This window comes from Ascaphus truei, unplaced genomic scaffold, assembly GCF_040206685.1.
Source record: "Ascaphus truei isolate aAscTru1 unplaced genomic scaffold, aAscTru1.hap1 HAP1_SCAFFOLD_2497, whole genome shotgun sequence".
In the NCBI taxonomy this organism is placed as follows: Eukaryota; Metazoa; Chordata; class Amphibia; order Anura; family Ascaphidae; genus Ascaphus; species Ascaphus truei.
The window spans coordinates 2105-28894 of NW_027455427.1; the positions used below are offsets into that span (position 1 = coordinate 2105).

Genomic DNA, 26790 nt, shown 5'->3' on the forward strand with positions numbered 1-26790 from the left:
AAAGAGCTAAAATCACTGGGTCAAGTTCAACGTCAATTAGCGGGGAAATAAACTGTTTTAGGGCACCTAGGGATAAAATTATTTTTGCCCCTAGTTCCTAAGCGTCCCCCCACTCGACCACCACCGGGTCCCCGAATCCTGGACCCCCGATAAGGGTCGAACCAGATAGAGCGGGTCGCGCCATAGGCTTTGCCGGCGGCGGCAGAAACGGCTCAGAAAAATGACTAAGTGAGAAATGCTGAATTTTAGGAATCCATATCTCCGGTTCCGGAGGGTTCAGCGGATCAGGGTTTGGGGTATCTGTAGCCACTGCTCCGGCATCGCTGCAGAACCATCCTTGACCCGCTTGGACCAACCCGATGGAGTATGGACCCCCTTGAAGTTCGGGACTTTTCCCATAAACTTCAATGGCAGAAAACCCCCATTGACTTCAATGGCGGCGATTTACCATTGAAAGTCTATGGCGGAGCTGCCCGTTGTTTTCAATGGGGATTTAGTGAAAAGCTGAGATTTCTTTTTCAATGGAGATTTTTGTATTAAAATGATTTAATGTGCATTGGTGTAACTTCGGTTTCTTAGGTCGTAGCAAGTCGCTTTTTGGACCATATGGTGTCCCAGTTCTGGCAATGCGAACTGGGAAGTTTGGACCTGCTAAACCTAACGGAACCGGATATTTTAATACGTTTATGTTTTATGCTTAATAGTGTATCTTAAGGTATGGACAAAGACCCAGAAGAGATTCTTTTGGGCCATAAGGTAGCAGATGGCCCTGGGGACGCCGCTATGTCTAGGATTTAAGTGCTGTTCAAAGAGTTTTATCACCCTCACTGTTTATCCGAAGCCCAAACCAGGGCAGGTCTTAAGTGTTCCAGTTAACACCTTTCAACAAAGGTTTTCCTGCCAGAACTCCAAATGGTAGACTGTCTGGCATTCCTGACGTAAATGTGGGGCTTCAGAAATGAGACCCCCAGAGTTCTACTGCGCATGTGCCAACTAGCAGGGGGGCATGGGTCAGAATGCTTTCCCACGTTAGTGAGTGGCTGGAGGTAATTGTAAACCAATCCCCTGTGCTTAAGGTTAAGAATAGAAGGAGAATGGTTTATAAACTGCTGTCCACCCATATATCCTTTGTCTTCGTTTGCTGATATGGTTACCTGATATCACCTGAATGATTTCCTCACTGCTGAAAGAAATGCTACATCATACTTCTCATTCCCCAACCCTTAAGTAAGTGTACTTCTTGTTCGTTACTGTATTATCTGTTGTGTTCACCTATATTCTAAGGAATAAATACAATTTATTATATCTTAAGCCTCGTTCAGTTCAAACCCAATTATTTTTGTGTAATATTAATAAGCCTGTGGAAGCTATCGTCACAAGGAGGTATTATAGTGTGTATTGTGGGGAGAATTAGTGTGTGTGTTGTTTGGGAGTGATATTCGGGAGGATTGTGTGTGCAGAAGGAAGAATGAGTGAGGGGGGAGTAAGGGAGCAGGATTGAATGAGAGGGGGTCATTGAGTGATAGCGGGGAGGGGAGGGAAGAGTGAGGAGAGTGGGTGTAGGAGGGAGCAGTGCAAGAGACCGTCGGGGGCAGAATACATGGTGAGAAGGGAGGCTGCCTAGAAGCATAAAAATCTACTTCACCACTGTTCTGTACTCTCTTCAATACTCTGTGTTACAGATCTCTCTGGCAAGAAATGGGGTCCAATGGCAAAGACTGCTCTAAATAAGATAGTATAAATGAACACAGAGAGAAATTCCAAAGAGTAACCCAAGAAAATACAAGTGAAATCTAATCGTAAGGTAATTAGTCCCATTAAGTGAAATACATAAAGGAATAGTCCATAAAAAAGCACAAAGGAAAAAAATAGGAGTACTTTATTGTGATGTTACATTTCAGAGAATATAAAATTATAGGAAAACAATTCCACTTTGTTCAGAAAACCAGAAAGTCTTGGTCCCAGGTGGACTGAATTTTTATTGCAAATAAGTTCCTTAATACACAAGTAAAGAATATAGTTACTTATTCTATTCTCTACTGTAAGACGTGCCACATTGCCCAATATTTGGGTACAGTGCCCAGATTGTGACCATGCACTACAGAGGTGAGATTCCCCCAACTCCAATTTGCTACACACTCCAAGAGAGATTATTGTGATCAGAGGTGGAATGAGAGGGGTGAGAAGGGTCGCTGCCCAGGGAGTAGCCTGACAGGGGGTACAGAAATCTCTTTTGGTGCATATATTGCGGAGCTGCATTGATTGACAAGTCAATCAGCTCTGCTGCCTATCCCATTGACATCATGATCCGGCACTGTGATCAGCTGCAGCGCTGACCCAGGTGTGTTAGTGCAGCACTTTACAGGGAGGGAACAGAGGTTGTGGATGACAGATGCTGGGGATAGGCCATGAGTACGGGCCAGAGTAAGGTGGAGACTTTCTGTACTCTGCATACAGGACACTGCATGCATGACAGTGTCTGTGTGTGTGTGTGTGTGTGTATTCCAAGTGTCAGTGTGCATAAGTAAGTGTGCTCTGTAAGTATGCCTGTGTGGCAGGTATAGGGGGGTGGTTCAGCTGGAGGAACTTATCCAGGCACAAAAGCACATAGATGCCCCAGATTATACCACCCCAAATGCTGATAATATCCTGCTGCACTTTACAGAAGATGATGCAGATGTCAGTGGGTGGTGGGTTCATTAAATCCATCCATCATATCATAGCCACACTGTGCATATGATGTACTGAATCAATCACAGGAAGACATCTCCATGGTAGGGGTAGAAGTTAACAGAATATGTCCAGCACTGTGGTGTGTAGCCCATAAATAATAATTGTGCACATTACAGAACATACTTGCAACTGCAAGATCATTTTGCTGCTTGTAGTGTTTGCTCTTGTCCTGTGCAGTGTTGTCGTAGATCCGTCTCTTCAGTGTTCACTGCAATAAAAGTAAGACATTGCATTAATATTACAGAAGTTTGGGAGCTGAAATCCCACTATGCTGCAGACATTTTCCCTTTGCATAAGATTCTTGTGATTATATCTCAATGATGATCAATAACAACTACATCATAACACAGCCGCTCAATACAAAATATGTATTTGCTATCAATGGTCATGGAGGCCAAACGTCACACAATGTACAGATATACTGCTGCGGCCGAGTTTATTCGAGCATTTGCCCGTTCTTGGCCGCAGCAGTAACCTGGCGCGCGCCGGAGGGTGCCGGGCGCACGCCGAAGCAGCGGAGGAGCGCCCTCCGATCGGGGCTTTCTCCCTTCCGCTGCCGGGTCCGTCGGGTCCCCCGGAACCCCCTGCCGCTGTCCCCCACATCGCGGGACACCAGTGCTCCCTCGGGGAGCCCTGGACGTGCGTGCAGGGGGCGCAGGCACCCGATGACGCGTGACCGTGCATCGGTGATGCGCGGCACGCTGAGGGAGTGCGGCTAGCACGCCGGGGCATCGCCCGGCTTGCGGTGCTAGCCGTGCTTCAATAAAACGTGTCGGTAGTGTAGCAAGGATTATTTCTTCCTCTGGTGCATTATGATGGGATGTGTTGTAAGATTCTGCATTATTAGCATCACTGAATCTTTTGGAAACTGAGTAATATTCTATGTTTTAATGCAATATTATGGATGATCAGCCGGTAAAATAAAGCTTACTGTATCTGTAGCCATGCTCTACCCATGATGTGCTGAATCAATGACTGCAGAGTGATTCAGAGTGGTAAACATGACTGGAACTCATCTCTGAATAGAGGACAGAACAGCAGTGCAGAGTAGGAGGTGAATGTATCTCAAATGGAAGACTTAGTAGCTGTGTGGGGAGTAGACAGTACAGACTGATCAAATAAATAGTTAAAGGAGTATCTTCAACATTACTTGGCTTTGTTATCAACATTGAAGTTTCTCTTGTTTTTTCTGTTCTTTAAATCACTACTACTGATGCCATGTGTAACCTGTACTGAGAGATATACTCTACTGGCCTAGATGAAACCATATGATGCAAACAGGATTCATCCCACTCCAGATTCATATGATTGCACCACTTCAACCTTTAATAAAACACATAGAACTACAGCAGTGCGCTACTGCACATGTTCTTGTTATGAATGGTAGTAGATGTGGTCCTTGGGTCAATACTTCATACAGCAGCCACACTCTACTCATGATGTATTGAATCAACAAAAACCTGCATGGTACAGATCACAGGAAGGGTAGAGTAGAGGGGAATATGTCCAATGCGAAACCCTTAGCAGCTGGATTGTGTGGAGTCAACAAAACGACAAATACTAAATGAGAAATATACACATTGCTTATCTGTCTCTGTGTAGTCATTTTCCTCCTCTTCAACTGTCTTTCAAAATTTCTCTTCTGACAGAAAAGAAACACATGGCTTCAATATTCACTGTTCTTCCCTCCTGAAATAAAAGTTAAGCATTGCATGGTTATGATCATACATACAATGAACCTTGCGCCAAACCATGTGATCCAAAGTAAATCCACCTCCCTCCCATAGCTGTGTTCCTTCTAGAGCTTCTACCACACAAGTCATTAATGTTCGTGACACTGTACTGCAGTCACAGTCTGCACACAAAGTACTGAATCAATTACATCACACTGAAAAGGCAGTCTACATGATGCAATAGTTAACCATAATAACTCTGTCATGCAAATGACAGGAAAACCTATATGTATATCATTAGGGGAGAGGGGAAAAATAATTAAAAAATAAGTGCGACAAATAAAAACAGATTATAGGAAAGTAAATCCTTGCCCTGGGAACTTTACAATCTAATAGAAATGTTAGAAGACTTAAAGAGAGGCAGCAGTTGGGGGAAGAAGTGCAGTAGATGACAATGCTTGTCCTTAATGGTGGGTACAATTAGTAGAAAGCACATCTTGGGAACAATAGTTGTTAGCAGTGACTGTGGGTGTGGGACAGTAGCCACGAGTCAAAGTTTTTTAAATGCTTGATTTAAGTCGTGAATTTTAAGATTGGTCTTACATGTGGGTGGAAGAGGTTATGTTGGCATATACTGAGTGTGAGGAAGTTTCACATGTACGGTGCAGTGATGGAAAATGGTTTCAGGCAAGTGAGAGAACAGTAGAGGTGAAAGAAGTTTACAGGAGACAGTTATGGTTATAGTGCAAGAGACAAGCAAGGGCATAACGAGAGATCAAAGATGATATGCAAGAAGGAGCAGATTAATGGAGAGCCTTAACAAAAAGGTAAGGAGGAGAACTTTGTAGGTGATACAAAAACTTGATGGGATGCCAGGACAGGGATTTAAGGAGATGAGCAGAGACTGTTGTGGGAGAAAGTGAGATAATTCAAGCAGCAGAGTTTTGCATAGGAGAAAGTTGTGAAGCATGGAGGCCTGTTAGTAGTATGTTAAAATAACCTATAGGATAACAGTATACATTGGAGTTTTAGCAGTAGGTTGAGAGGGGAAAGGGAAGATCTTGGCAATATTACAGAGAAAGAGGCAACACATTTTACCCATAGCCGTGCATGTGAATGGAGATGGAATTGAAGAGCCAAATGTTACTCCTATGCAACATGTTTGATGACAAGATAGATGGTAGTACTGTTTACTGTGATGGAGAAAGGGGATAATATGAGCCCAGTGTTAGACATTAAGTTTAAGGCAGTGGAGTGCCATCCATGAGCATATAGCCAGGAGACAACCCAAGAGTAGGGACTGGATTGCAGGAGTGAGAACAGGGGTGGATAGATTTGTGTGTGTATCATCCGCATAGAGATTATATCTAAGGCCAAAAGCATTGATGAAGTCACCAAATGATAGTATGTAGAGAGAAAGAGAGATCTCAGAACAGAGCCCTGATGTATACCCACAGACAGATCAATAGAAGACGAAGACATGTTAGCAACAGAGATGGAGAATGTGTGACAGGAAAGTTATGATGAAAACCAGGATAGAACTTTGTTACTGATACCAAGAGAGAGTTTAGAATATGAAGGAGGAGAGTGATTGAGAGCATCAAACGCAGCCGATAGATCAAGTCGGATTAGTAGGGAAAAACCTTGGGAATTAGCTTTAAGCACAGTCTGTAGAACGTGCTGTACGAAAGGCAGGTTGTAAAGGATCCAGGAGGGCATGTGATTTAAGAATGTTGACACTAGCAATTAGAAGGCAAACAGCATGAGGGATACAGAGCGGTAGTTAGTAAGGCACATAGGGTGTAGTTTGTTTCTGACAAAAGGGTGACCGCTACAGGCTTAAAGTAAGAGGGCAAAAATCCAGAGAATAGGGAGAAATTGAAGATGTGGGTGAGAGTGGGGACTAAGAGATGCAGTAAGGTGTGAGGGGATACGATCTAGAGGGCATGTGGTAGAGGGAGAATAGAAGATGATTAGCTTCCAGCTCTGTAAGAGAAGAAAAGGAGTCAAGTGCAGAAGGAGATTTGGGAAGAAGGAGAGAAGGGGGAAGGGACAGAAGGAATCTCCTTTTGGGTGGCATCCACCTTGCCTCTGAAGTAGTCAAATGCTTGAGGAGAAGTGAAGGAAGGATGGCAAGTGGGAGGAGAAGGTCAGTGGAGGGAGTCAAATACAGAGAAAAAAAACAGCGTAAATTAAATTTGAGTGTTGATGAGTGTGGAAAAAAGTAGTGTATTTAGCCCTAGAGAGCAGCTTTATACAGGACAGGAGACATTTTTACTGTAGAAAAATCAAACAAAGTGTGAGATTTCCTCCGTAGGTATTAAGAACAGCGAGTGGAAGTGTGATGAGTGTGTTTGGGAATTTAGCCAAAGGTGTGGGTTAGAGGGATGAGTGTGTCAGAGCCTATAGGGGGCATATAGATAGGAGGATAGCATTGTAAGAGTTAATAAGATTGTTAGTTTAAGCAGAAAGAAAGAGAGAGAAGAGAGAAGAGAGGTTAGAGTAGATGTCAGAGGAGAGTTTAATTAAGCAGAGGCAAATCAGTGGGACAGGTAAGATGGGGTGAGGGGAATGACTGATTGTGACTGATGAGAGCAGAAGAGGTTATGTACAACTAGAGCCTTGTTAGTAAGAGTGGACATTCCAGAGGGCACAGGAGAAGGGAAGAGAAAAGTAAGGAAAGGAATGTGGATTACATTAGATAGGTTAACACTCTTAGTAGGGAGGCCTGATGTGTATATGAGCCGGTCCAAGATTATAAGAGATATCCCCCAACATCAGCGAGCATAGAAGGAGACACAGAGATAGGTGTAGAGAGAGACAGAGATAGGGATATGTAGAGAGAGAAGGGCGTCAAGAGAATGAGACAGATAGGCGTAGAGAGAGGAGACATAGAGAGAGGGGGCTTTGAGAGGGGGGCGTAGAGAATGAGGGAAGGTGGAAGAGAATAGGATGTGCAGGAGTGCATTTCATTGAGCAGTGCAGAAATAGCTGCAATAGAGGTCTGTACAAATGGTGCTTTGTGTAGACACATGCAAAGGTAGGGGAAGGAAAGTGTATAGAACATGTGGATAAAAGCAGGAGTGTGGAAGTTAGAGAAATTAGAAAAGTTTTACAGAGGAGTGAGGAAACAGTAAACAGAAAGAACAAGAGAGAGGTTACATTGGGATGACGTGCTGTGGTAGAGAGAAATGCTAGGAGAGAGCCTCCAGATATTAGAGGACATGAATTGAGAGAGCAAATGTATAAATCAAAACCGGAGGGGGAGGTATAGCACGAAAGCTTGCACAGCAGTTGATGAAGATTATAGTCTTAAAGTTGCGTGTACCTGTCAGGGCACTCAAGAAGGTCAATGCTCACAAGTGCAGAGTTCATGAAGAAATGCTGAATCCAGTTCCCCTCCAATTTAATTTTAATATAACTTTTTCATTCTTCATTACTGCAAAAAGCAAACAAAACAAAACCACATTGCATTACTATTTTCAAAATGGATTGAATGACATATTCAACAGTAACTGTGTGATGCCAATATTGCCTTCTCACTCGTAGGCCAGTACGGTCAGGTACCCAGTACTGATAAAACAATAAGTGCCCGTACTAAGTACCAATATGAATTATAAGGAAATGTAAAATCTCCAGGTCTCTCTCCATCTCTGCAACAGATATATGGATAAGCCCATATTAAGGCATCACGTGACCGGAGCCGTCACTGACTGGGTATACGCAAAGATGCAGGGAGATGCAAAGAAAGGGAGGGAGAGAGACAGGGAGAAGATGGGAAACGGAGGGAGGCACGGATGGCAGGCCTCTCTCTTTCACTGGTGCATGCAAGGAGCTGGTCCCAACATCCACAAAGTGTGTGTGTATTATTGGTTGTGTTTTATGGCGGTAGGAGGATAGTGTGTATATTGTGTGTGTGTGGGAGTATTATATTGTGTGTAGGGTATTATAGTGTGTATATTATGTTGAGGTGCAGAGGAGAGTGTTAGATTGGGTATCTTGTGTTAGGGGGTATTGTGTATATTGTGTTTAAGACTATAATATTATTGGGGAGATTATTATTGAGGAGGTATTAAAGTGTGTATTGTGGGGAGTATTAGTGTATGTATTATTTGTGGGTGACAGATGCTGTGGGTAGGCCAAGAGTACGGGCCAGACTAAGGTGGAGACTTTCTGTACTCTGCATACAGGACTCTACATGCACTGCAGAGGTGAAATTCCCCCAACTCCAATTTGCTACACTCTCCAAGAGAGAATATTGTGATCAGAGGTGGAAGATGAGCAGGGTCACTGCCCAGGGAGTAGCCTGTCAGGGGGCATGGAAATCTCTTTTGGTGCGTATGTTGCCACGTGGCATTGATTGACCGGTCAATTAGCACTGCTTCCTATCACAGTGACATGATCCGGTGCTGTGATCGGTTGCAGCGCTGACCAAGGTGTGTTAGTGCAGCAATTTACAGGGAGGGAACAGAGGTTGTGGGTGACAGATGCTGGGGGTAGGCCAAGAGTACGGGCCAGAGCAAGGTGGAGATATTCTGTACTCTGCATGCCCATCCTGCATGCCCAGGACTCTGCATGCATGCCAGTGGCTGTGGGGTGTGTGTGTGTAGGTATGCCAAGTGTCAGTGTGCATAAGTAAGTGTGCTGTGTGTGTAAGTAAGTTTGCCTGTGTGGCAGGAGGTGTAGGGGGGTGGGGGGCGGGGGGCGGTTCAGCTGGAGGACTTTACCCAGCACAAAAGCACATAGATGCCTCTGATTATATCACCCCAAATGCTGATAATATCCTGCTGTAGATGCACTTTACAGAAGATGATACAGATGTCATCAGTGTTTGGTGGGTTCATTAAATCAATCCATCATATAATAGCCACACTATGCATATGATGTACTGAATCAGTAACACCAATCACAGGAAGACATCTCCATGGTAGGGGTAGTGTTGAAGTTAACAAAATATGTCCAGCACTGTGGTGTGGAGCCCATACATAATAATTGTGCACATTACCAGAACAACATATTGTCAACTGCATGATCATTTTGCTGCTTGTAGTGTATTTGTCCTGTGCAGTGTTGTAGTAGATCCGTCTCTTCGGTGTTCACTGCAATAAAAGTAAGACATTGCATTAATATTACAGAAGTTTGGGGGCTGAAATCCCACTATGCTAATGACAGTTTCCCTTTGCATAAGATTCTTGTGATTATATCTCAATGATGATCAATAACAACTACATCATAACACAGCTGCTCTATACAGAATATGTATTTGCCATCAATGGTCATGGAGGCAATATGTCACACAATGTACATATATAGCAAGGATTATTTCTTCCTCTGGTGTATTATGATGGGAGGGTGAGATTCTGCATTATCAGCATCAGTAAATCTGAAGGAAACTGAGTGATATTCTATTTTTTAATGCAATATTAGGGTAAAATAAAGCTTGCTGTATCTATAGCCATGCTCTACCCATGATGTGCTGAATCAATGACTGCAGAGCGATTTAGAGTGGTAAACATGACTTGAACTCATCTCTGAATAGAGGGTAGCACAGTAGTGCAGAGTAGAAGGTGAATGTATCTCAAATGGAAACCCTTAGCAGCTGTGTGGGGAGTAGACAGTACAGACTGACCAAGTAAATAGTAAAAAGTAGTAACTTCAACATTACTTGGTTTTGTTCTCCACTCCTGTTTTTCTGTTCTTTAAATCACTAATACTGATGCCATATGTAACCTGTACTGAGAGTTATATACTCTACTGGCCTAGATCAAATTAAATGATGCAAACAGGATCCCTCCCACTCAAGATTCATATGATTGCACCACCTCAACCTTTCATAGCAATAACATAGAACTGCAGCTGTGCGCTACTGCACATGTTCTTGTTATGAATGGTAGTAGATGTGGTCCTTGGGTCTGTACTTCATACTGTAGCCACACTCTATTCATGATGTATTGAATCAACAAAAATCTGCATGGTACAGATCACAGGAAGGGGTGGAGTAGAGGTGAATATGTCCAATGCGAAACCCTTAGCAGCCGGATTTTTTGGAGTCAATAAAACGACAAATACTAAATGAGAAATATACACATTGCTTATCTGTCTCTGTGTAGTCATTTTCCTCCTCTTCAACTGTCCTTCAATTTTCTATTTTGCAAGAAAATGAACACATGGCTTCAATATTCACTTCTGTTCTGCAGTCTTTCCTCTTGAAATAAAAAAGTTAAGCATTGCATTATTATTATTATAATTATTATTGACGATACATACAATGAACCTTGCTCCAAACCATGTGATACAAAGCAAATCCACCTCCCTCCCACAGCTGTGCTCCTTCTAGAGCTTCTACCACACAAGTTATTCATGTCAGTGAAACTGTACTGCAGTCCCGGTCTGCACACAATCTACTGAATCAATGACATCACACTGTGTCACACAATGTCATGCTAACGACAGGAAACAATCTTTGTATATATCTTTGTATATATAATAATAATAATAATAATAATAAAAAAAATAAGACAGGACAGACACTCCTACATTGCAATCAATAGAAAATAACTGGGACAGGCACTTCAAGGATGCATACGGTCCCGGATAAACTGTAGCTACCTATACACGTGTGCCTTGTCTCTAGACTCTGCATATATCTCTATTTATATACCACCCATTGTGTACTCAGCGCTTTACAAGAGAGACCAAAAAGTACAGGAAATTATTATACAATAAGTTCAACAAACAAAAACAGACAATAGGAAAGTAAATCCCTGTCCTGGGTAGTTTACAATCTAAGAGAAATGTAAGGAGACTTACAGAGAGACAACAGGTGGGGGAACAAGTGCAGTAGATGACAATGCTTGTCCTTAATGGTGGGTACTTGTAGTATAAAGCACTTCTTGGGAACAATAGTTAGTGACTGAATGAGTGACAGTAGCAACGAGTAAAAGCTATTGAAATGCTTCATTTAAGTTGTGAATTTTAAGGTTGATCTTAAATGTGGGTGGAAGAGGGTATGTTGGCATATACTGAGTGTGTGTGAGTTTCACAGGTAAATTGATGGGAAAGGGTTTCAGGCAAGAGAGCGAGTGCGCAGTAGAGGTGTAAGAAGTATAATGGAGACAGCTATTAGTAGAGCTTAGGAGACGAGGAAGGGCATAACGAGACCAAAGATGATATGTAGGAAGGAGCAGATGAATAGAGAATAGTGTTGGACTGGGTCCTCAACTATAAAAAAATGGGTAACGGGTACCCGGCCAAAATGAAAGGTTCTACCCGGTCGGGTACACGGTTTGGCACTTACCTTCCGGGTGGCGGTGACATCTAGGATCAGCAGCAGTCCTGTGACGGTGGCAGCATCTGTGGTGTCTTCAGCCGGCGGGGGAGCTGCAGGCTCACAGACACAGCTTACCTGCTTCGGTGCTGTGGAAGTGATTCCTGCAGCTCCCCCCGCCAGGTGAAGACACCTCTGATGCTGCCAACATCAGATGTCTTAGATGTCTTAGGAAAGGTAAGTATAAAAGATTATTTCCAGCTGCCCTGACATTACCCGACGCCGGGTATTACCCGGCCAAGTCCACTTCTCAGTGGCCGGTTTCGAGTAATGTCCGGGTAGCTGGAAATGTGTCGGGTAACGCCGGGTACTCGGTACACCACTAATAGAGAACCTTAACAAAAAGGTAAGGAGGAGAACTTTGTAGGTGATCTGAAACTTGATGGGAAGCAAGGAGAGGGATTTAAGGAGGAGGAGGAGATGAGCAGATACTGTTGTGGGAGAAAGGGAAATTATTCAAGCAGCAGAGTTTTGGATAGATTGCAAATGAGAAAGTTGTGAAGCAGGGAGCCCTGTTAGCAGTATGTTAACCCATACGATAAGGGCATGCATTGGCGTTTTAGCAGTAGATTGACAGAGAAAAGGGCAAATCTTGGAAATATTACAGAGAAAGAATCGACAAACTTTAGCCAGTGTCGTGAATGAAGATGGAAAGGGAAGAGTCAAATGTTACTCCTAGGCAATGTGCTTTCATGACAGGATGATGGTAGTACTGTTTACTGCGATGGAGAAAGGTGATATTAGGCCAGATTTAGGGGGAAATATGAGGAGCTCAGTTTTAGACATTAGGTTTAAGGCAGAAGAGTGTCATCCATGGAGGATATAGCCAGGAGGCGACCCGAAACTAGGAACTAAATTGCAGGAGTGACGGTAGGGTGGATAGGTGTGTGTATCATCTGCATAGAGATGATATCAAGGGCCAAAATAGTTGATAAGGTCAACTAGTGATAGTATGTAGTGAGAGAGGTCCCAGAACAGAGTCCTGAGGTATACCAACAGACAAAACAACAGGAGACAAAGACACGTTAGCAACAGAGATGGAGAATGTGTGATGGAGAAGTATGATGAAAACCAGGATATAAGTTTGCTGCGGATACGAAGAAAGAGTTTAGAATATGAATAAGAAGAGTGATTGACAGTATCAAAAGCAGAAGAGAGATCAAGCAGGATTAGTAAGTAAAATGGACCTTGGGAATTTTCTTTATGTACATAATTGGTTACATTGGGAAAGGCAGATTGTGAAGGGCCCAGAGGAGCATGTGATTTAAGAATGTTGATCAAACGGGAGATCACAAGACGTTCTAGCAATTAGGAGGCAGAAGTTAGGACGGATACAGGGCGATAGTTAGAAATTCACACAAGGTCAAGGTTATTTTTGAGAATAGGGGTGACCACTGCATGCTTAAAAGGAAGAGTTGAAAGAGCCAAAGGATATGGAGGAATTGAAGATGTGGGTGAGAGTGAGAATATAGGATTGAGAGGGCATGTGGTAGAGGGAGAAGAGAAGATCAGGTTCCAGCTTTGTGACAGGAGAAAAGGAGTCAAGAGTGCAATGAGATCTAGATAGAAAAAGAGAGAGGGGGAAGGGAGAGAACGAATCTACTTGTGGATGGCATCCACCTTGCCTCAAGTGAGCAAAGGCTTGAGGAGAAATAAAGGATGGATGTTAAGTGGGAGGAGAAAGTCAGTGGTGGGACTCAAATACATAGAAGACAGTGTGAATGAAATTGGAGTGTTGATGAGTGAGGAAAAAGTAGTGTTTGACCTTAAAAAAAGGAGCAGAGTTTTACAGAACAGGACAAAGGTTTAGTGTAGAAAATCAGACTGTGAGATTTCCTCCATAGGTGTTAAGAGCAGCAGTGTGATGTGATGAAGTGTGATGAGAGCGTGCTTGTGAATTAAACCAATGCATGGGTTAGGCTGCGTCTATAGTAAGCACGCAACAGATGGCAAAGTTAGCGCATGCCTGTCGCTCCAGCAATCCCTGCACTGAGGTCCGAGGCGACGGGGAGGCCCTGCATCGCTCGCACGCACTGTGGACAACCAAGCGTGTGCCCATGATAATCACGGCCTTAGAGGGATGAGTGTGTCAGAGCCTAGAAGGGGCATATAGATGATGGAGGAGGAGGGAGGAGGAGATGATAGCATTGTAAGAGTTAACAAGATAGCTAGTTTAAGCAGAAAGTGAGGAGAGGTTAGAGATAAGGGTAGATGTCAGAGGAGAGAGTTCAATTAAGCTGAGGTATCGAGTAGGACAGGGGTGAGGGGAATGAGAAGTGGTGGATGATGAGAGCAGAAGAGGTCATGTACAAATAGACCATGTTAGTCGTAGAGCAGACATTCCAGAGGGCACGTGAGAAGGGAAGAGTAAAGTGAGACAAGGAATGTGGATTACATTAGATGGGTTAATACGCTTAGCAGGGAGGTGGAGAGAGAGGCAAGAGGCAGAGGGTGGTGTAGGGGTAGAGGAAGAGATGTTGCATGTACCTTGTCAGAACATTAAAGAACGTCAATTCACACTGGTGCAGAGTTGATGATGAAATGCTGAATCCAGTTCACGTCCAATTCAATTTTAACAGAACTTTTTCATTCTTCATTACTGCAAAAAAAAAAGTAAAAAACAATGCATTACTATTTTCAAAATGGATTGAATTCCCCCAACAATGACTATGTGTTACCAATATATCCCTCTCAGTCCCACTGCAGCATATACTGTACCAGTGTGAAAGTAGGAAGGTACACAGTACCGGTAAAACAATACGTGCCGGTACTATGCACCATATGAATTATAAGGGGATGTAAATCTCCCAGTCTCTCTCCATATCCGCAACAGAGCGGGCTCCGGTCAGTGGCATGGATGCCCATATATGGGTATGCTCATATTTGGGCATCCCATGTCACTGACCGGAGCCGGCTCTGAGTATAGGGATATATGCGGAGACGCAGAGGTGCAAGGAAATGGGAGGAGGCACGGTGAGAAACAGGGAGAGACCACAGGAAGATAGAGGGCAACAACTTCCACAAGGTACTTGTATGGGTATAATTGTTTGTATTTTGTGCAGAGGGGGTAATTTCAGATAAAATACAATTCTCCACCCTCTACGAAACAATTCCACTTTGTTCAGTAAGCCAGAAAGTCTTGGTCCCATGTGGACTGAATTTAATGCAAATAAGGTCCTTAATACACAAGTAAAGAATAAAGTTACTTATTCTCTACTGTAAGAAGTGCCACATTGCCCACTATTTGGGTCCTGTGCCCAGATTGTGACCATGCATGGCAGAGGTGAGATTCCCCCAACTCCAATTTGCTACACTCTCCAAGAGAGATAATTGTGATCAGAGGTGGAACTAGGGGAGGGTGTGAGCAGGGTCACTGCCCAGGGAGTAACCTGACTGGGGGCACGGAAATCTCATTTAGTGCATATGTTGCGGCACTGCATTGATTGACCGGTCAATCTGCACTGCTGCCTGTCACAGTGACATCCTGATCGGGCACTGTGATCAGCTATAGCACTGACCCAGGTGAGATAGTTCAGCACTTTACAAGGAGGGAACAGATGTTGTGGGTGACAGATGCTGGAGGTAGGCCAAGACTGTTGGCCAGAGTAACGTGGAGACTTACTGCACTCTGCATGCCCATCCTCTCCCTGACATCAGGGGAAGGAAGTGGCCCTGGGGTGTGTGTAGGTATGCCAGATGTCAGTGTATGCATAAGTAAGTATGCCTGTGTAGTGGGAGGTGTAGGGGCGTTAAGCTGGAGGACTTAAAACAGGCACAAAAGCACATAGATACCTCTGATTATACCGCACCAAATGCTGATAATATCATGCTGTAGCTGCACTTTACAGAAGATGATGCAGATGTCATCATTGGTTGGTGGGTTCATTAAATCAATCCATCATATCATAACCACACTGTGCATATGATGTACTGAATCAGTAACACCAGGAAGACATCTCCATGTTAGGAGTAGAGTTGAAGTTAACAGAATATGTCCAGCACTGTGGTGTGTAGCCCATAAATAATAATTGTGCACATTACCAGAACAACATACTGTCAACTGCAAGATCATTTTGCTGCTTGTAGCGTATGCTCATCCTGTACAGTGTTGTAGTAGATCCGTCTCTTCAGTGTTCACTGCAACAAAAGTAAGACATTGCATTAATATTACAGACGTTTGGGGGCTGAAATCTCACTTCGCTGCGGACAATTTCCCTTTGCATAAGATTCTTGTGATTATGTCAATGATGATCAATAACTGCATCATAACACAGCCGCTCTATACAGAAGATGTACTTGCTCTCATTGGTCATTGAGGTAATACGTCACACAATGTACAGATATAGCAAGGATTATTTCTCCCACTTGTGCATTATGGCATTATGATGGGAAATGTTGTGAGATTCTGCATTATCAGCATCACTGAATCTTTTGGAAATTAAGTGATATTCTATGTTTTAATGCAATATTATGGGTGATCAGCCGGTAAAATAATAATAGCTTGCTGTATCTGTAGCCATGCTCTACCCATGATGTGCTGAACCAATGACTGCAGAGAGATTCAGAGTGCTAAACATGACTGGAACGCATCTCTGAATAATGGGCAGCAAAGCAGTGCAGAATAGGAGGTGAAAGTATTTAAAATGGAAGATCCTTAGCAGCTGTGTGGAGAGTAGACAGTACAGACTGACCAAGTAAATGGTAAAAGGAGTAACTTCAACATTACTTGGCTTTGTTCTCCACATTGAAGCTTTCCTCCTCTTTAAATCACTAATACTGATGCCATGTGTAACCTGTACTGAGAGTTATATAATCTACTGGCCTAGATGAAACCATATGATGCAAACAGGATCCATCCCACTCCAGATTCATAGAATTGAACCACCTCAACCTTTCATAACAATCACATAGAACTGCAGCTGTGCGCTACTGCACATGTTCTTGTTATGAATGGTAGTAGATGTGGTCCTTGGGTCTTTACTTCATACTGTAGCCACACTCTACTCATGATGTATTGAATCAACGAAAACTTGCATGGTTCAGATCACAGGAAGGGGTAGAGTAGAGATGAAAATATTCAATGTGAAACCCGTAGCAGCCGGATTGTGTGGAGTCAATAAAACGACAAATACTAAATGGTAAATGAGAAATATACACATTGCTTATCTGTCTCGGTGTAGTAATTTTCCTTCTCTTCAACTGTCCTTCAAATTTTCTCTTTTGCAAGAAAAGGAACACATGGCTTCAATATTCACTTCTGTTCTGCAGTCATCCCTCCTGAAATAAAAGTTAAGCATTGCATTGTTATTATGATAATACATACAATAAACCTTGCTCCAAACCATTTGATGCAAAGCAAATCCACCTCCCACCCACAGCGGTGCTCCTTCTAGAGCATGCATGTCAAACTCCAGTCCTCGAGGGTCCCAAACAGGCCAGGTTTTCAGTAGGGATATCCTGAAAACCTGGCCTGTTTGCGGCCCTCGAGGACTGGAGTTTGACATCCTTGTTCTTGAGCTTCTACCACGCAAGTCATCCATGTGAGTGACACTGTACTGCAGTCCTGGTCTGCACACAATCTACTGAATCAATGACATCACACTGTAAAGGCAATCTACAAGATGTATTAGTTGTCCACACTTCCGAAATGTTACTTTTATGTCCAAATCACTTATTCCCATGACCTGATATTTGTATTTGTTATTTATAGGATTGTCACAAAGAGTTGATGAGGTCACCAAATGATAGTATGTAGAGAGAAAGAGAGATCTCAGAACAGAGCCCTGATGTATACCCACAGACAGATCAATAGAAGACGAAGACATGTTAGCAACAGAGATGGAGAATGTGTGACAGGAAAGTTATGATGAAAACCAGGATAGAACTGTGTTACGGATACCAAGAGAGAGTTTAGAATATGAAGGAGGAGAGTGATTGAGAGCATCAAACGCAGCAGATAGATCAAGTAGGATTAGTAGGGAAAAGTGACCTTGGGAATTTGCTTTAAGCACAGTCTGTAGAACGAGCTGTACGAAAGGCAGGTTGTAAAGGATCCAGGAGGGAATGTGATTTAAGAATGTTGACATTCTAGCAATTAGGAGACAAACAGCAGGAGGGATACAGGGCGGTAGTTAGTAAGGCACATAGGGTGTAGGTTGTTTCTGAGAAAAGGGTGACCACTACAGGCTTAAAGTAAGAGGGTAAAGAGCCAGAGAATAGGGAGGAATTGAAGATGTGGGTGAGAGTGGGGACTAAGAGATGCAGTAAGGTGTGAGGGGATACGATCTAGAGGGCATGTGGTAGAGGGAGAAGAGAAGATGATTTGCTTCCAGCTCTGTAAGAGAAGAAAAAGAGTCAAATGCAGAAGGAGAATTAGGTAGAAGGAGAGAAGGGGGAAGGGACAGAAGGAATCTCCTTGTGGGTGGCATCCACCTTGCCTCTGAAGTAGTCAAACGCTTGAGGAGAAGTGAAGGAAGGATGGCAAGTGTGAGGAGAAGGTTAGTGGAGGGAGTCAAATACAGGGAAAAAAAGACAGCGTAAATTAAATTTGAGTGTTGATGAATGTGAAAAAAAAGTAGTGTGGTTTGGCCCCAGAGAGCAGCTTTATACAGGACTGGAGACATTTTTACTGTAGAAAAATCAAATATCAATTGTGTGATTTCCTTCATAGGCATTAAGAACAGCGAGTGGAAGTGTGATGAACATGTTTGGGAATTTAGCCAAGGGTGTGGGCTAGAGGGACAAGTGTGTCAGAGCCTAGAGGGGGCATATAGATAGGAGGATAGCATTGTAAGAGTTAATAAGATTGTTAGTTTAAGCGGAAAGAGAGAGAGAGCAGAGAGGTTAGAGTAGATGTCAGAGGAGAGTTTAATTAAGCAGAGGCAAATCAGTGGGACAGGTAAGATGGGGTGAGGGGAATGACTGATTGTGAATGATGAGAGCAGAAGAGGTCATGTACAACTAGAGCCTTGTTAGTCAGAGAACGGACATTCCAGATGGCATAGGAGAAGGGAAGAGAAAAGTAAGGAAAGGAATGTGGATTACATTAGATAGGTTAACACTCTTAGCAGGGAGGCAGAGGCAGGGAGGCCCGATGTGTATATGAGCAGGTTCAAGATTATAAGAGATATCCCACACATCAGCAAACATAGAAGGAGACACAGAGATAGGTGTAGAGAGAGACAGAGATAGCTCTATGTAGAGAGAGAGGGACGTAGAGAGAATGAGACAGATAGGCGCAGAGAGAGGGGGCGCAGAGAGAGGAGGCGCCAAAAGAGGGGGCGCAGAGAGAGGGGGCACAGAGAATAGGATATTAAAGAGTGCTTTTCATTGAGCAGTGCAGAAATAGCTGCAATAGAGGTCTGTACAAATGGTGCAGTGTGTAGACACATGCAAAGGTAGGGGAAGGAAAGAGGAGAACATGTGGATAAAAGCAGGAGTGTGGAAGTTAGAGAAATTAGAAAAGTTTAACAGAGGAGTGAGGAAACAGCCAGCAGAAAGAACAAGAGAGAGGTTACATTGGGATGACGTTCTGTGGTAAAGAGAAAATGCTAGGAGAGAGCTTTCAAATATTAGAGGACATGAATTGAGGGAGCAAATGTATAAATCAAAACCTGAGGGGGAGGTATAGCACGAAAGCTTGCACAGCAGATTATAGTCTTAATGTTGCGTGTACCTGTCAGGGTATTCAAGAAGTTAAATTCTCACAAGTGCAGAGTTCATGATGAAATGCTGAATCTAGTCCCCCTCCAATTTAATTTTAATATAACTTTTCCATTCTTCATTACTGCAAAAAGCAAACAAAACAAAACCACATTGCATTACTATTTTCAAAATGGATTGAATGGCATATTCAACAGTGACTGTGTGATGCCAATATTCCCCACTCACTCGTAGTGAAGCACATATTGTACTAGTGTTGAAAGTAGGCCGGTAGAGTCAGGTACGCAGTACTGATAAAACAATAAGTGCCCGTCGTAAGTACCAGCTCCGCAACAGTGCGGGCATCACATTAGTGACGTGGATGAACATATATGGATAAGCCCATATTAAGGCATCACGTGACCAGAGCCGTCACTGACTGGGTATACGTAAAGACGCAGGGAGATGCAAGGAAAGGGAGGGAGAGAGACAGGGAGAAGATGTGAAACGGAGGAAGGCACGGATGGAGGGAGTTCTTCCGAGCTTCTGCGGGCCTCTCTCTTTCACTGGTGCATGCCGGGAGCTGGTCCCAACATCCACAAAGTGTGTGTGTATTATTGGTTGTATTTTATGGGGGTAGGAGGGTAGTGTGTATATTGTGTGTGTGGGAGTATTATATTGTGTGTAGAGGTGCAGAGGAGAGTACTAGATTGTGTATCTTGTGTAAGGGTGTTGTGTATATTGTGTTTGGAGCTATAATATTATTGGGGAGATTAGTATTGAGGAGGTATTATAGTGTGTATTGTGGGGAGTATTAGTGTGTGTATTGTTTGTGGGTGACAGATGCTGGGGGTATGCAGCAATCCCTGCACTGAGGTCCGAGGCGGCTCTGCATCGCTCGCACGCACTGTGGATGACCAAGCATGTGCCCATGATAATCATGGCCTTACAGGGATGAGTGTGTCAGAGCCTAGAAGGGGCATATATATGATGGAGGAGGGAGGAGGAGGAGGGAGGAGGAGGAGATGATAGCATTGTAAAAGTTAACAAGATAGTTAGTTTAAGCAGAAAGTGAGGAGAGGTTAGAGATAAGGGTAGATGTCAGAGGAGAGAGTTCAATTAAGCTGAGGTATCGAGTAGGACAGGGGTGAGGGGAATGAGAGGTGGTGGATGATGAGAGCAGAAGAGGTCATGTACAAATAGACCTTGTTAGTCAGAGAGCAGTCATTCCAGAGGGCACGTGAGAAGTGAAGAGTAAAGTGAGACATGGAATGTGGATTACATTAGATGGGTTAATACGCTTAGCAGGGAGGTGGAGAGAGAGAGGCAAGAGGCAGAGAGTGGTGCAGGGGTTGAGGAAGAGATGTTGCATGTACCTTATCAGAACATTAAAGAACATCAATTCACACTGGTGCAGAGTTGATGATGAATCCAGTTCACCTCCAATTCAATTTTAACAGAAATGTTTCATTCTTCATTACTGAAAAAAAAGAAAAGTAAAAAACATTTCATTACTATTTTCAAAATGGATTGAATTCCCCCAACAATGACTATGTGTTACCAATATATCCCTCTCAGTCCCACTGCAGCATATACTGTACCAGTGTGAAAGTAGGAAGGTACACAGTACCGGTAAAACAATACGTGCCGGTACTATGCACCATATGAATTATAAGGGGATGTAAATCTCCCAGTCTCTCTCCATATCCGCAACAGAGCGGGCTCCGGTCAGTGGCATGGATGCCCATATATGGGTATGCTCATATTTGGGCATCCCATGTCACTGACCGGAGCCGGCTCTGAGTATAGGGATATATGCGGAGACGCACAGGTGCAAGGAAATGGGAGGAGGCACGGTGAGAAACAGGGAGAGACCACAGGAAGATAGAGGGCAACAACTTCCACAAGGTACTTGTATGGGTATAATTGTTTGTATTTTGTGCAGAGGGGGTAATTTCAGATAAAATACAATTCTCCACCCTCTACGAAACAATTCCACTTTGTTCAGTAAGCCAGAAAGTCTTGGTCCCATGTGGACTGAATTTAATGCAAATAAGGTCCTTAATACACAAGTAAAGAATAAAGTTACTTATTCTCTACTGTAAGAAGTGCCACATTGCCCACTATTTGGGTCCTGTGCCCAGATTGTGACCATGCATGGCAGAGGTGAGATTCCCCCAACTCCAATTTGCTACACTCTCCAAGAGAGATAATTGTGATCAGAGGTGGAACTAGGGGAGGGTGTGAGCAGGGTCACTGCCCAGGGAGTAACCTGACTGGGGGCACGGAAATCTCATTTAGTGCATATGTTGCGGCACTGCATTGATTGACCGGTCAATCTGCACTGCTGCCTGTCACAGTGACATCCTGATCGGGCACTGTGATCAGCTATAGCACTGACCCAGGTGAGATAGTTCAGCACTTTACAAGGAGGGAACAGATGTTGTGGGTGACAGATGCTGGAGGTAGGCCAAGACTGTTGGCCAGAGTAACGTGGAGACTTACTGCACTCTGCATGCCCATCCTCTCCCTGACATCAGGGGAAGGAAGTGGCCCTGGGGTGTGTGTAGGTATGCCAGATGTCAGTGTATGCATAAGTAAGTATGCCTGTGTAGTGGGAGGTGTAGGGGCGTTAAGCTGGAGGACTTAAAACAGGCACAAAAGCACATAGATACCTCTGATTATACCGCACCAAATGCTGATAATATCATGCTGTAGCTGCACTTTACAGAAGATGATGCAGATGTCATCATTGGTTGGTGGGTTCATTAAATCAATCCATCATATCATAACCACACTGTGCATATGATGTACTGAATCAGTAACACCAGGAAGACATCTCCATGTTAGGAGTAGAGTTGAAGTTAACAGAATATGTCCAGCACTGTGGTGTGTAGCCCATAAATAATAATTGTGCACATTACCAGAACAACATACTGTCAACTGCAAGATCATTTTGCTGCTTGTAGCGTATGCTCATCCTGTACAGTGTTGTAGTAGATCCGTCTCTTCAGTGTTCACTGCAACAAAAGTAAGACATTGCATTAATATTACAGACGTTTGGGGGCTGAAATCTCACTTCGCTGCGGACAATTTCCCTTTGCATAAGATTCTTGTGATTATGTCAATGATGATCAATAACTGCATCATAACACAGCCGCTCTATACAGAAGATGTACTTGCTCTCATTGGTCATTGAGGTAATACGTCACACAATGTACAGATATAGCAAGGATTATTTCTCCCACTTGTGCATTATGGCATTATGATGGGAAATGTTGTGAGATTCTGCATTATCAGCATCACTGAATCTTTTGGAAATTAAGTGATATTCTATGTTTTAATGCAATATTATGGGTGATCAGCCGGTAAAATAATAATAGCTTGCTGTATCTGTAGCCATGCTCTACCCATGATGTGCTGAACCAATGACTGCAGAGAGATTCAGAGTGCTAAACATGACTGGAACGCATCTCTGAATAATGGGCAGCAAAGCAGTGCAGAATAGGAGGTGAAAGTATTTAAAATGGAAGATCCTTAGCAGCTGTGTGGAGAGTAGACAGTACAGACTGACCAAGTAAATGGTAAAAGGAGTAACTTCAACATTACTTGGCTTTGTTCTCCACATTGAAGCTTTCCTCCTCTTTAAATCACTAATACTGATGCCATGTGTAACCTGTACTGAGAGTTATATAATCTACTGGCCTAGATGAAACCATATGATGCAAACAGGATCCATCCCACTCCAGATTCATAGAATTGAACCACCTCAACCTTTCATAACAATCACATAGAACTGCAGCTGTGCGCTACTGCACATGTTCTTGTTATGAATGGTAGTAGATGTGGTCCTTGGGTCTTTACTTCATACTGTAGCCACACTCTACTCATGATGTATTGAATCAACGAAAACTTGCATGGTTCAGATCACAGGAAGGGGTAGAGTAGAGATGAAAATATTCAATGTGAAACCCGTAGCAGCCGGATTGTGTGGAGTCAATAAAACGACAAATACTAAATGGTAAATGAGAAATATACACATTGCTTATCTGTCTCTGTGTAGTAATTTTCCTTCTCTTCAACTGTCCTTCAAATTTTCTCTTTTGCAAGAAAAGGAACACATGGCTTCAATATTCACTTCTGTTCTGCAGTCATCCCTCCTGAAATACATACAATAAACCTTGCTCCAAACCATTTGATGCAAAGCAAATCCACCTCCCACCCACAGCTGTGCTCCTTCTAGAGCATGCATGTCAAACTCCAGTCCTCGAGGGTCCCAAACAGGCCAGGTTTTCAGTAGGGATATCCTGAAAACCTGGCCTGTTTGCGGCCCTCGAGGACTGGAGTTTGACATCCTTGTTCTTGAGCTTCTACCACGCAAGTCATCCATGTGAGTGACACTGTACTGCAGTCCTGGTCTGCACACAATCTACTGAATCAATGACATCACACTGTAAAGGCAATCTACAAGATGTATTAGTTGTCCACACTTCCGAAATGTTACTTTTATGTCCAAATCACTTATTCCCATGACCTGATATTTGTATTTGTTATTTATAGGATTGTCACAAAGAGTTGATGAGGTCACCAAATGATAGTATGTAGAGAGAAAGAGAGATCTCAGAACAGAGCCCTGATGTATACCCACAGACAGATCAATAGAAGACGAAGACATGTTAGCAACAGAGATGGAGAATGTGTGACAGGAAAGTTATGATGAAAACCAGGATAGAACTGTGTTACGGATACCAAGAGAGAGTTTAGAATATGAAGGAGGAGAGTGATTGAGAGCATCAAACGCAGCAGATAGATCAAGTAGGATTAGTAGGGAAAAGTGACCTTGGGAATTTGCTTTAAGCACAGTCTGTAGAACGAGCTGTACGAAAGGCAGGTTGTAAAGGATCCAGGAGGGAATGTGATTTAAGAATGTTGACATTCTAGCAATTAGGAGACAAACAGCAGGAGGGATACAGGGCGGTAGTTAGTATAGGGTTAAGGTTGTTTCTGAGAAAAGGGTGACCACTACAGGCTTAAAGTAAGAGGGTAAAGAGCCAGAGAATAGGGAGGAATTGAAGATGTGGGTGAGAGTGGGGACTAAGAGATGCAGTAAGGTGTGAGGGGATACGATCTAGAGGGCATGTGGTAGAGGGAGAAGAGAAGATGATTAGCTTCCAGCTCTGTAAGAGAAGAAAAGGAGTCAAATGCAGAAGGAGAATTAGGTAGAAGGAGAGAAGGGGGAAGGGACAGAAGGAATCTCCTTGTGGGTGGCATCCACCTTGCCTCTGAAGTAGTCAAATGCTTGAGGAGAAGTGAAGGAAGGATGGCAAGTGTGAGAAGAAGGTTAGTGGAGGGAGTCAAATACAGGGGAAAAAAGACAGCGTAAATTAAATTTGTGTGTTGATGAATATGGAAAAAAAAGTAGTGTGGTTTGGCCCCAGAGAGCAGCTTTATACAGGACTGGAGACATTTTTACTGTAGAAAAATCAAACATCAAGTGTGAGATTTCCTTCATAGGCATTAAGAACAGCGAGTGGAAGTGTGATGAACATGTTTGGGAATTTAGCCAAGGGTGTGGGTTAGAGGGACGAGTGTGTCAGAGCTTGAAGGGGCATATAGAGGATAGCATTGTAAGAGTTAATAAGATTGTCAGTTTAAGCAGAAAGAGAGAGAGAGAGCAGAGAGGTTAGAGTAGATGTCAGAGGAGAGTTTAATTAAGCAGAGGAAAATCAGTGGGACAGGTAAGATGGGGTGAGGGGAATGACTGATTGTGAATGATGAGAGCAGAAGAGGTCATGTACAACTAGACCCTTGTTAGTAAGAGTGGACATTCCAGAGGGCACAGGAGAAGGGAAGAGAAAAGTAAGGAAAGGAATGTGGATTACATTAGATAGGTTAACACTCTTAGCAGGGAGGCAGAGGCAGGGAGGCCCGATGTGTATATGAGCAGGTTCAAGATTATAAGAGATATCCCACACATCAGCAAACATAGAAGGAGACACAGAGATAGGTGTAGAGAGAGACAGAGATAGCTCTATGTAGAGAGAGAGGGACGTAGAGAGAATGAGACAGATAGGCGCAGAGAGAGGGGGCGCAGAGAGAGGAGGCGCCAAAAGAGGGGGCGCAGAGAGAGGGGGCACAGAGAATAGGATATTAAAGAGTGCTTTTCATTGAGCAGTGCAGAAATAGCTGCAATAGAGGTCTGTACAAATGGTGCAGTGTGTAGACACATGCAAAGGTAGGGGAAGGAAAGAGAACATGTGGATAAAAGCAGGAGTGTGGAAGTTAGAGAAATTAGAAAAGTTTAACAGAGGAGTGAGGAAACAGCAAGCAGAGAGAACAAGAGAGAGGTTACATTGGGATGACGTTCTGTGGTAGAGAGAAAATGCTAGGAGAGAGCTTTCAAATATTAGAGGACATGACTTGAGGGAGCAAATGTATAAATCAAAACCTGAGGGGGAGGTATAGCACGAAAGCTTGCACAGCAGATTATAGTCTTAAAGTTGCGTGTACCTGTCAGGGCATTCAAGAAGGTAAATTCTCACAAGTGCAGAGTTCATGATGAAATGCTGAATCCAGTTCCCCTCCAATTTAATTTTAATATAACTTATCCATTCTTCATTACTGCAAAAAGCAAACAAAACAAAACCACATTGCATTACTATTTTCAAAATGGATTGAATGGCATATTCAACAGTGACTGTGTGATGCCAATATTCCCCACTCACTCGTAGTGAAGCACTTATTGTACTAGTGTTGAAAGTAGGCCGGTAGAGTCAGGTACGCAGTACTGATAAAACAATAAGTGCGCGTCGTAAGTACCAGCTCCGCAACAGTGCGGGCATCACATTAGTGACGTGGATGAACATATATGGATAAGCCCATATTAAGGCATCACGTGACCAGAGCCGTCACTGACTGGGTATACGTAAAGACGCAGGGAGATGCAAGGAAAGGGAGGGAGAGAGACAGGGAGAAGATGGGAAACGGAGGGAGGCACGGATGGAGAGAGGGAGTTCTTCCGAGCTTCTGCTGGCCTCTCTCTTTCACTGGTGCATGCCGGGAGCTGGTCCCAACATCCACAAAGTGTGTGTGTATTATTGGTTGTATTTTATGGGGGTAGGAGGGTAGTGTGTATATTGTGTGTGTGGGAGTATTATATTGTGTGTAGAGGTGCAGAGGAGAGTACTAGATTGTGTATCTTGTGTAAGGGTGTTGTGTATATTGTGTTTGGAGCTATAATATTATTGGAGAGATTAGTATTGAGGAGGTATTATAGTGTGTATTGTGGGGAGTATTAGTGTGTGTATTGTTTGTGGGTGACAGATGCTGGGGTATGCAGCAATCCCTGCACTGAGGTCCGAGGCGGCTCTGCATCGCTCGCACGCACTGTGGATGACCAAGCATGTGCCCATGATA

The 26790-nt window shown here is 43.5% G+C and overlaps 1 long non-coding RNA gene across 1 annotated transcript; it reads right to left on the minus strand.

Moving 5' to 3' along the window:
- Positions 1–1979: 1979 nt before the first annotated feature.
- On the minus strand, positions 1980–10606 carry LOC142481315 (uncharacterized). Its single transcript, XR_012795741.1, has 5 exons — positions 10492–10606; positions 9412–9505; positions 7735–7845; positions 4313–4422; positions 1980–2941 (listed from the first exon to the last, which is right to left on the minus strand). It is a non-coding gene; the product is annotated as an uncharacterized LOC142481315 (long non-coding RNA).
- Positions 10607–26790: the final 16184 nt, after the last annotated feature.